Here is an 11,866-nt window from a genome sequence, read left to right on the forward strand (position 1 = left end):
AGAATGCAGTCTAAAAATGGGTATGCCTATAATTGTGCTTAATAATAGAGACATGAAAAAAAAATGAGGGAAGAAAATAACAAACAAGCAGCCAACCAATATTTCATTTAAACCTGTAAATAGATGTGATGTGGTACTGATAAGAGTGTATATTTTGTGTATTTAAAGTAGAGAGTTCTATAAATGTTAATTAAGTTTGCTTCTTCTGGATCTGAGTTCAAATCCTGGATATCGTTGTTAATTTTCTCATTGATCTAATATTGATGTTGTAGTCTCCCACTATTATTGTGTGGGAGTCTAAGTCTCTTTATAAGTCTTATATATCTGGGTATTCCTGTATTGGGTGCGTATATATTTAGGATCTTTAGCTCTTCTTGTTGCATTGATCCTTTTATCATTATATAATATCCTTCTTTGCTTCTTTTGATCTTTGTTGCTTTAAAGCAACTCCTGCTTTTTATTTATTTATTTATTTTTGCTCTCCATTTGGTTGGTAAATCTTTCTCCATCCCTTTGTTTTGATGAGTCCAAATCTTAAGGAATCCAGCAAAACTAGAACAAGATGCATCATAATTGGTTTCTGTGAATTAAGAAACAATTGATTTTTAATTTCTTAAGTATAAGTATTTGATTTCTTAAGTAATTTGTGCTTAAGTGTAATCGTATTTGATGCATTTTATTCAATTGTGAAGAGTATTAATGATTCTAACAAGTTTTATGTGCTTTACGGTTTCGAATGCCTCCTACAAAGTTTATATTTGTTCATTTGGTTCTCGTTAGCCCTTTCTGAAATGAAGAAAATCATCATTATGCTACTCTTGCAGATGAGGAGACTGAAGTTCGGGGAACATACCAGGCTAAGGGATTTACCTTAGAGGCAGCTTGGGAAAAGTAAAGGAGCAAGAACTTGAACCTAGTTCAAGTTCCAAAACCCATTTTCCTCTTATTCACTCAATGGATAAATCAAGAAAAGTGAGAAACTTATTCTTGAGTGTCTAACACAGGCTAGGCAATTTTATACATACTGTTTCATTTATAAACTGCAGGTAGGGAGGTATTATCAGGGATAAAGAAATTAAGATTCCAAGAGGACCAATAACTTAATAGATGCTTGGTAAGTGACGGAGCCCTCTCAGTGAAAAATAACAGGTAACTCTGGGAAAGATACAGGTAACTCTTGAACTATTCAGCTTACTGAAATTTGTGCAAACCTAGGCAGAATATCTCACAAACGGAAGCTTATTTGTAAAAAGTGGAGTTCGGTTGGCTTTTTTCTTTCTATTCTGAGGACTATTTTCTTTTCCTTTTCAGAAAGTCCAGGTCAGGAACTGTATCTTTGCCCAGCCACCTGCAAACAGACTTGAGAACAATGTAAACCATCCTCTGCAGGATATTGATTCTGATGGAGCAAATGTTGATTAAGCAGAATGGTGGCTTTTCTTAACTGGAGGAATTCCAGATCTTTCCTTAGGCCCGTCTCTCCAGGGAAATGAGCTCTATCCTCAAAAATCTACAGAAAACCTGAGTAAGAATGAAGATTTATGATGGGAGACGCTGGGCGGAAGACGGCTGGCTATCTGGTAGGCTATCTAGAAGCTCATCTTTGTGTTATTAGAGAAACACTCCCGCTCTTGACAGGATATGGTCTGCTTATCACATAATCTTCTCAAGTTTCATTCCCATTCTGCTTACAAATGCCCCAAATATAAAGAGATGCATTTCATCAAGACAGCCTTTTAAGAGGCAGTTGATCCCAGCTGTTGCCGTCTATCTTAAACACCTACCTTTTCACCCTAGTGTGGAGTTTACATGTCGATAAGGGATGTAAAAAAGGGAACTTGAGAAATCTCAGCAGAGGAAAAACACTGAGGCTGCCTCTGGGGATTGGAGCAGGAGTAGAAAGCTCAGGAAGCTCTAAGTTCCAGAACACCCCTCCTTTTCAGAGAGGAGCCCTGGGGGGATGCTGGTCTGCCTCAGGCCTTGAGCTGACCTCAAATACCAGGGACTGTAAACTCTTCTCCAGGCACCTAAGCTGAGGGATTCATTGCCTGCTACTCTGGCATTTTCTTGTCAAGAGCCGGTGGTAAAATCGAAGTGAAAGATACAGGTAGGAACTGGAGAGCCAGACCTGGAAGGTTTTGGCTTACCCATGGTCCCTCCGTCCTGGCATTGTCCATGCTCATCCATGATGAATACTCAATACCTGATTTCATGACATACATATGTAGACCTGGGATGCATTCCCAGACTGCCAAGTGGCATATGCTGGCAAACGACCTGGGAGTTTTCTTTCAGTCCTGGGTCTGCAAGCTCAGAAAGCCAGGGGCTCTTGGAGACTGCTAAGTCTGGAAGGCTTTCATGCGGAATACTGAGGGGGAGGTTAGAATTAAGTATTAAGTGGGCAAAACAGGAGGGGTGGTTTCAGAGTCCTGCTTGGGTCCTGGTGCAGCCCGTTGTAGCTGATAGGGACGGAGGCGGGGAAGTATCTCCTTTGTTGGAGAAGAAATTAACCTGTGACTGTGAATCCAGTCAGCTCCCTCCTAAAGGCTGGGCTGCAGTGTTTGAAGTCCGGACTGGTGTGTTTTGGGAAGCTGGCTGCATCAGGTTCCCATTAGTCCAGACAGCCGCACCAGTGGGTTCACACCATGACATGGTAACAATTAAGCCTTCTGCTACTGGTCCTTACCCTGGGGTGAGGCTCTTTTCTCTTTCTTTTTTACCAATGTGACTTAAAGTTGCCCTGGTTTCCTTGTGGCTCGATTTCCTGCATATTCCCGTTACTTCATGTCTAATCTTCTGAGACCACTCATTAGACCACACAAATTGTAACAATTGTCTCCAGCACACAGATCCTGTTCCAGACCCTCCATGTACCTAGGAAAAAGGCTATCTCTCTGAAACGTGAGAGTTACTTCCTGTGTAAATAGGCGAATTACAAAAAATCAGAGGTTTAACTATTAGGGAAAATAAACTATACGCCCGCACCCTGAGGCATGCTAAAATTATTTTCTTCCTAAAAGTGGGTTAGAACAATTATTTCCATTTTCAGTGATGAGAGAGATAATACATGGACAAATGACTGTAGTATGAAGCAGAAAAACAACGAATATTAAATTCTATGGTTTTCCCGAGTAAGAAAAATATTTCTTTATAGAGAATAAGCCAGATCAGAGAAATTCCCATTTGAACTGAACCTTGAAAAGTAGGTGGAATTTGGATACATGGAAGTCGATCGAAAGAAGAAAGAAGCATTTAAAAGAGGGAACAAAAGCAACAAAAATGTGGGCATTTTCTTAGGATTTACTGTGGCTTAAGCACTGATAGACACCATGGGAAATAAAATAGTGTATAGATGCCTGTTGGTTTACTATGAAGTTATGTCCTGATAAGCCCATTGTAAGATGAAAATATCATAAGATGAAAATGCATTTAGGGGCCAGGCGCAGTGGCTCACACCTATAATCCCAGCATTTTGGGAAGCCAATATAGTGAACCTCATCTCTACTAAAAATACAAAAATTAGCTGGGCGTGGTGGCGTGTGCTTGTAATCCCAGCTACTCTGGAGGCTGAAGCAAGAGAATTGCTTGAACCTGGGAGGCAGAGGTTGCAGTGAGCTGGGATCGCGCCACTGATTCCAGCCTGGGTGACAGAGTGAAAATACATCTCAAAAAAAAAAAAAGAAAGAAAATGCATTTAATATACCTACCCTACTGAACATCAGAGCTTAGCCTAGCCTACTTAAACGTGCTCAGAACATTTCCATTAGCACATAGTCAGGCAAAATCATCTGGCAACACAGTGCACTGTAGAGTATCACTTGTTTACCCATGTGATCCTGTGGCTGCCTGGCACAGGATCGGATCTGGCTGCTGTAGCTCACTGCCCAGCATTGACAGAGAGAATTACACTGCTTTCTACTGAGTATATATTGTTTTTGTTCCTTTGTAAAGTTGAAAAATCTTTAAGTCAAACTATTGTAAGTTGGGGACTATCTATAAGACATAGATCCTCCTTCAAGAGGCCTTCATTTGAGTTGAAGTGATAAAACAAACACAGGACAAAAATAACTTAGAGAACAATGTAAGACGCATATGATCTTAAATCACTATAGACCTAGGTAACATTTAATTATGGTATGTACATGATAAATGAATACAATTTCAAGTCAAGAGTTGTCAAAGTTTGGTGAAATAGCAAGACCAAACTTGAGGGAGTGACATTTAGTTAGATGCTTAGGGTTGAAGGAAAGACATTAAGAGAAAGGAGAAAATGAATGAACTGAGAATAAGGCAGGCCACATGCTACAGACTGGTGGTTCTCCAGCTTCAGGGTGCATCAGACTCATCCGGAGAACTTGTTAACATACATGTCCCTGAGCTCCACAGCTCTTTCTGATTTAGTAGGTCTGGTACGAGGTGTGATGAGTTGCATTCTGGCAACATCCCTAGTGATGCTGATGTACCTGGTCTGGAAACTCACACTTTGAGAACTGCTGGGGACAGATCAGCATGCCCAGAGCACAAGCATTTACTTGGGGGAAATAGTGGGAAATCAGACTGTACAAAGGAAGTCCACCAGAAAAGTATTAAAAATCAGTTTGCTGTTAACTTTCTTTTTTTTCCTGACTGTTGATTCCTCATCTGAGCAAAACCATTAACACTCTTGATTTTTTCTGTTCTCAGATGGCTTTTTGGTTTAGCATGAATTACTGAGAAAGAACAAAATCATGGTTTTATGCCTCCAGAAGAAGTTTCATGGTTAAAGCTGGATATCATTTCAGAAGACAGGTTCCATGAATTCCTCTGCAAGACGCATATTCTTAAATAGCTTTGCCTCTTCCAGAATGTATGTTCTGTTATGGGATTGGTGTTAAGGAGCTTTACACATTGAAGGGCCACTGTCAGGGCCAACCCCCTTGAAACCCAAGTATTAAAAACACTGACCAAAGAGACATTGCAAAACGATGCCCTCTTTGATTGCTTTCCTAAGAGAGTCACATCAGTTATTATTTCAAATGTTTTACAAACAGCAGTTATAATCCTTATTACATTATCTTTTTGCTGTTGCATATTTAAATAAAAACTTACCATCATTATTTCCCTCTATTTTTCTAGAAAAAAGAAGTAATCCAGATTAATGTGGGGGAGTAGGGGGAGATGTCCAAACTTGAAAAAATTTTTAAAATGGCTTTATTCTGTTTGAAATAAAACAATATCATAATCTTCTTTCTACTTCATGGGGTTTTAAAAATGAGTATCTCCTAGAGTTTGTTAGCTTGATGGAGGTGGGAATGTTTTCCTATAGACAGTCTCTCTTACATGTGTTTAAAGATCAAGCTATAATATGCTATCGTCTGTGGACAGAAATACACAGTGCACTCTCCAAAATTTTCTTCAATCCTTTGACTATTGAAGATGATAAGAGTTCTGTAGCATGCAAATGACAGTGATTAAAGAACACAATATACACAGTTCATAGCATGATCATATTTATGAAGTACTAATTTCATATAAATGCCAAAAATATATACTGATTATACTGTTCAAATTTTGAATTGAGCAAATAAAACAAACTAGCTAGGAAGAGAATTTATTTGATAACAATGAACCACATTTATCATTTATTATCTTTTCTTATGATTTAATGGGTGAAGGATAACTAAAGTAAGGTATTTCCTTATGCAGAAAGAAATGACATATTTCAGTTCCATAATGAAATTAGGGACTGATATGGTTTGGCTGTGTCCACACCCAAGTGTCATCTTGAATCGTAGTTCCCATAATCCCTAGGTACCATGGGAGGGACCCAGTGGGAGGTAATTGAATCAGAAGGGTGGTTCATTCTCATGCTGTTCTTGTGACAGAGAATAAGTCTTCTGAGAGCTGACAGTTTCACAAAGGGCAGGTCTCCTGTACATGCTCTCTTGTAAGAAGTGCCTTTGCTTCTCCTTTGCCTTCAGCTGTGATTGTGAGACCTCCCCAGTCATGGGGAACTGTGAGTCCATTACATCCTTTTTTCTTTATAAATTACCCAGTCTTGGATGTTTCTTCATGGCAGCATGAAAATGGACTAATACAGGGACTAAAGGTGCTCATTGCAGTGCTTAGAAAGGAAATTTTGCAGCACAGGTAAGAGAGAGGTAGGAAACTACTACATGCATTGAGAGCTGGACAGGAACTTTCAGGGGCTGGGTTGGCTGTGGCGCCTGCCTGGAAACCCATGGTGGCTTAATGACAGGGTGAGGCCAGAATCCCGGATTTGTCAGAATTGCTGACTCCCTCGCTGGGACCCTCTCCAGACTATACTAAGGAGCAGCTTCTTTTTAGAAGAGAATTTTTTTTTGTAAATTTAATCTCATATTTATTACCTACTGACACATTAAGCATCTTTGTAAAAACATCCTGAGAGAAAATAAGTTGAATACAACAAAGAAAATTTGATTTCTCCTCTAACCCAATATCAAAGATGATGTTTCAATTTTGTTTTTCTTAGCTATGTGTATTTTTCTGTGAAGAAAATTTATTAAATTGAGATCAGGTTTCCTTTTTTTTTTTTTTTTTTTTTTTGAGACAGAGTCTCACTCTGTCACTCAGGCTGGAGTGCAGTGTCCTGATCTCTGCAACCTCTGCCTCGCAGGCTACTGTAGCGATTCTGCTGCCTCCGCCTCCTGAGCAGCTGCCATCACAGGCACCCGCCACCACGTCTGGATAATTTTTGTATTTTTAGCAGAGTCGGGGTTTCGCCAGGTTAGCCAGGCTGCTCTCAAACTCCTGGCATCAAGTGATCTGCCTGCCTGCCCTGGCTACCCACAGAGCAGGGATTACAGGCTTGCACCACCGTGCCTGGCCAGGTTTCCATTTATTTTTGACATGCAGTGCTTATTTTCAGTCTCATGTTAGTGCATTTGTACATTATGTTTGTGAGCTGCAGACACGGGGTTCTCCAGTATAATACATAAAATTGTTAGTGGGACCTGTGTCAGGTATCTCTCTGAAGGAAGAAGACTAGATTTTAAATAAATAAGTCAGTTGATTTGTTCAATGATTGTTCTTGCTTTCTGTACCTCACCTGGGGAGAACATACTCCTATTTTTGTGTTGTTTTTGAGATGGAATCTCACTCTGTCACCCAGGCTGGAGTGCAATGGCACAATCTCAGCTCACTGCAACCTCCACCTCCTGGGTTCAGGTGATTCTTCTGCCTCAGCCTCCCGAGTAGCTGGGACTACAGGCGCCACCACACCCAGCTAATTTCTTTTGTGTTTTTAGTAGAGATGGGGTTTTACCATCTTAGCCAGGCTAGTCTTGAACTCCTGACCTCGTGATCCGTCCGCCTCAGCCTCCCAAAGTTCTGGGATTACAGGCGTGAGCCACCACACCTGGTCCCTCCTATTTTAATTCTATTGCTCAAAATTCTTTTTTTCTTTTTGTGGAACCCTTCACGAATTTGCATGTCATCCTTGCGCAGGGGCCATGCTAATCTTCTCTGTATCGTTCCAATTTTAGTATATGTGCTGCCGAAGCGAGCACTCAAAACTCTTTTAGAACCCCTCCAGTATTTGTCCTCAAGCTAGCTGTTGAGTTTCTTCAAAAATTTGGTCTTATTATTTTATTGTAATTTTATTTATTTATTTATTTATTTATTTATTGAGGCAGGTCTTGTTCTGTCTCCCAGGCTTTGAGTGCAGTGGTGTGATCATGGCTTACTGCTGCCTCGACCTCCTGGGCTCAAGCAATTCTCTGACCTCAGCCCCCTGAGTAGATGGGATCACAGGTATGCACCACCATGCTTGGCTAATTTTTAGTTTTTATGTAGAGGTGGGGTCTTTCTATGTTGTCCAGGCTGGTCTCAAACTCCTGGCCTCAAGTGATCCTCCCACCTTGGACTCCCAAAATGCTGAAGTTACAGGTGTGAGCCATTGCAACCAGCCTTGTCATTTTATTCTTGACTAGATACACATAACTCAGTTTGGTCAACTACTTCATTTATCAAACAATGGTTTTAAAAGTTTTTTTATTTTAAGTTCCGGGGTCCATGTGCAGGATGTGTAGGTTTGTTACATAGGTAAACAAGTGCCATGGTGGTTTGCTGCAGTTATCAACCCATCACTTAGGTATTAAGCCCAGCATGCATTTGCTATTTTTCCTAATGCTCTCCCTTTCCCTACCCAACTCCCCAACAGGCCCCACATGTTGTTCCCCTCCCTGGGTTCATGTGTTCTCATTGTCTAGCTCCCACTTATAAGTGAGAACATGTGGTGTTTGGTTTACTGTTCCTGTGTTAGTTTGCTGAGGATTATGGCATCTAGCTTCATCCATGTCTCTGCAAAGACATGATCTCATTTCTTTTTATGGCTGCATAGTATTCCATGGTGTATATGTAACACATTTTCTTTATCCAGCCTATCATTGATGGGCATTTGGGTTGATTCCATGTTTTTGCTATTGTGAATAGTGCTGCGATGAACATACGCATGCATGTATCTTTGTAATAGAATGATTTATATTTCTTTGGGTATGTACCCAGTAATAGGATTGCTGGGAAAAATGATATTTCTGGTTCTAGATCTTTGAGGAATCACCACATGGTCTTCCACAATAGTTGAACTAATTTACATTCTCATCAACAGTGTAAAAGCCTTCCTATTTCTCTGCAACCTTACCAGCATGTCTTGTTTCTTGACTTTTTTTTTTTTTTTTTTTTTTTGAGATGGAGTCTTGATGTGTAGCCCAGGCTGGAGTTCAGTGGCACGATCTCGGCTCCCTGCAACCTCTGCCTCCCAGGTTCAAGCAATTCTCCTGCCTCAGCCCCCTGAGTAGCTGGGATTACAGGTGTGTGCCATCATGCATGGCTAATTTTTGTATTTTTAATAGAGACAGGATTTTGCCACATTGGCTAGGCTGGTCTCAAACTCCTGGCCTCAAGTGATCTGCCTACCTTGGCCTACCAAAGTGCTGGGATTACAGTTGTGAGCCACGACACCCAGTAGTGTTTCTTGACTTTTTAATAATTGCCATTCAGACTGATGTGAGATGGCATCTCATTGTGGTTTTGATTTGCATTTCTCTAATGATCAGTGATGTTGAGCTTTTTTTCATGCATTTGTTGGCCACATGAAAGTCTTCTTTTGAGAAGTGTCTGTTCATGTCCTTTGCCCACTTTTTTAAATTTTTTGAGATGAGTCCCTGTCTGCCGCCAGGCTGGAGTGCAGTGGCGCGATCTCGGCTCACCGCAACCTCTACCTCTCAGGTTCAAGCGATTCTCCTGCCTCAGCTTCCTGAGTAGCTGAGGCTACAGGTGTGTACCACCATGCCCAGCTAATTTTTGTAATTTTAGTAGAGACGAAGTTTCATCATGTTGGCCAGGATGGTCTCAATCTCTTGACCTTGTGATCCTCCCGCCTTGGCTTCCCAAAGTGTTAGGATTACAGGCGTGAGCCACAATGCCCGGCCCTTTGCCCACTTTTTAATGTTTTTTTTTTTTTTCCTTATAAATTTGTTTAAATTCCTTGTAGATTCTGGATATTAGACCTTTGTCAGATGGATAGATTGCAAATTTCTCCCACTCTGTAGGTTGCCTGTTTCCTCTGACGATATTTTCTTTTGCTGTGCAGAAGCTCTTTAGTTTAATTAGATCCCATTTGTCAATTTTTGCTTTCGTTGCAATTGCTTTTGGCAATTTCATTATGAAATCTTAGCCCATGCCTTTGTCCTGAATGGTATTGCCTAAGTTTTCTTCTAGGGTTTTTATAGTTTTGGGTTTTACATTTAAGTCTTTAATGCATCTTGAGTTAATTTTTGTATAAGGCATAGTAAGGAAGGGGTCCAGTTTCAATTTTCTGCATACGGTTAGCCAGTTCTTCCAGCACCATTTATTAAATAGGAAATCCTTTCTCCATTGCTTTCTGTTGAAAGAAAAACTTCAGCTGAATCAAACAATGCTTACTGGCTTTTGTTTTTTTCCAAAAATCAAATCCATCAACGTCAAATCCACACAGAAAGAATGATGATAGGCTGGCTGGATGAGGCGGCTCATGCCCATAATCCCAGCACTCTGAGAGGCCAAGGTGGGTGGATTACTTAAGGCCAGGAGTTCAAGATCAGATTGGCCAACAAGGCAAAACCCCATTCTCTGCTAAAAATACAAACGTTAGCAGGGTGTGGTGGCACAGGCCTGTAGACCCAGCTACTAGGGAGGCTAAGGTGGGCAGATCACCTGAGCCTGGGAGGTGGAGGTTGTGGTGAGCTGAGACTGTGCCACTGCACTTTATCCTGGGTGACAGAGCAAGACTCTGTCAAAAAAAAGAAAGAAAAAGAAAGAATGATGATACGGCATAACTGAGGAGATGTGAAGGAAGGTGCCAAGAGAAGATAAATTATTAGGGATAACAGCTGCATCCCTGGAATAAATGTGGCCTTCCAAGAAGAACTACGTGTTGGCCACATAAGTTCTGATGTTTGTGTGAAAAGGTACATTCCCTCCTAGTCACGTCTTGTCCACGATGTCTTCTCATAGGGTGACCATGAATGTTGCCACAGAACAAAATTCTGTCCATGCTTCATTTGCTTAGCAGTCTTCACTTAAAGTATCTGAGGGCAGGTGCGGTGGCTCACATCTGTAAGACCAGCACTTTGGGAGACTGAGGCGGGTGGATTGCTTGAGCCCAGGAGCTTGAGAACAGTCTGGGCAACATTGCAAAACTCTGTCTCTACAAAAAATACAAAACTTAGCTGGATGTGGTGGTGTGTGCCTGTCATCTCAGCTACTTGGGAGGCTGAAGTGGGAGGATTAATTGAGCTTGGGAGGTCAAGGCTACGGTGAACAGTGGTCTTGCCACTGTGTTCCAGCCTGAGTGACAGAAGAAGACCCTGTCTCAAATAAAAATAAATATTAAAGATCTGAGCCTGGGCAACATAGTGAGATCCTGTCTCTTAAAACAAAAAAATAATTAGCCAGGCATGGTGGCGTGGGTCTCTAGTTCTAGCTACTCAGAAGGCTGAAGCCGGAGGATCACTCAAACTCAGGAGCCCAGGTTACAATGATTTATGATCTCGCCTGTGAAGAGCCACTGCACTCCAGCCTGGGCAACACAGCAAGACTCCATCTCTAAAAAATGTATATATATATTTTAAAATCTACACAAAAAGATAAAAAGGAAAGCTCTCGTAAGGAGTTGACTGTGGCTTTTGGGATGGGATCCTTCTCAGTCCTAGAAACCCTCCCTGTTTCTCCTAAGCCTTCACTTCGTTACTCTACTCACCTCCCTAGCCCCGTTCTCCTGCTCAGTCTCTTCAACATCTCTCCTGACTCTTGCTTCTCTGATCTCCTTGACTTTGCCCCACACCCAGCCCAGCTGATTACCGTGACCAGGAGCCTTTTCCACCCCGCACCTCTGCTGTGGCGCTTTCCTGGACAGAACTGTGCTGCGTGTAGGTGGTGACTCTTCTGCTGTCGTTTTCTTGTCCTCAGTGTCTCTCCAACTCCTCAAACTTCACAGCTCCCCTCAGGTCTCCCATCGCACCGCCTCCGCTTGCACTGAGTGTCACAGAAAGAAAGAAACTTTGGCCGGGCGCGGTGGCTCACACCTCTAATCCCAGCACTTTGGGAGGCCGAGGTGGGCGAGTCACGAGGTCAGGAGTTTGAGATCATCCTGCCTAACATGGTGAAACCCCGTCTCTACTAAAAATACAACAACAAAATTAGCCGGGCGTGGCGGCGGGCTCCTGTAACCCCAGGTAGTCAGGAGGCTGAGGCTTGAATGGTGGGGGAGGGAAGGGCAGAGGTTGCAATGAGCCAGGATCTCACCGCTGAACTCCAGCCTGGGCGACAGAGACAGAGCGAGACTCCGTCTCAAAAAAAAAAAAAA

At 41.9% G+C, this 11,866-nt stretch overlaps 1 non-coding gene across 1 annotated transcript; it reads right to left on the reverse strand.

Moving 5' to 3' along the window:
* Positions 1–7,422: 7,422 nt before the first annotated feature.
* On the reverse strand, positions 7,423–7,529 carry LOC119470107. The gene has a single exon (XR_005198983.1). It is a non-coding gene; the product is annotated as a U6 spliceosomal RNA (small nuclear RNA).
* Between the last annotated feature and the right edge of the window lie 4,337 nt (positions 7,530–11,866).

Source organism: Cebus imitator, unplaced genomic scaffold (assembly GCF_001604975.1).
Source record: "Cebus imitator isolate Cc_AM_T3 unplaced genomic scaffold, Cebus_imitator-1.0 Scaffold22, whole genome shotgun sequence".
Lineage (NCBI taxonomy): Eukaryota > Metazoa > Chordata > Mammalia > Primates > Cebidae > Cebus > Cebus imitator.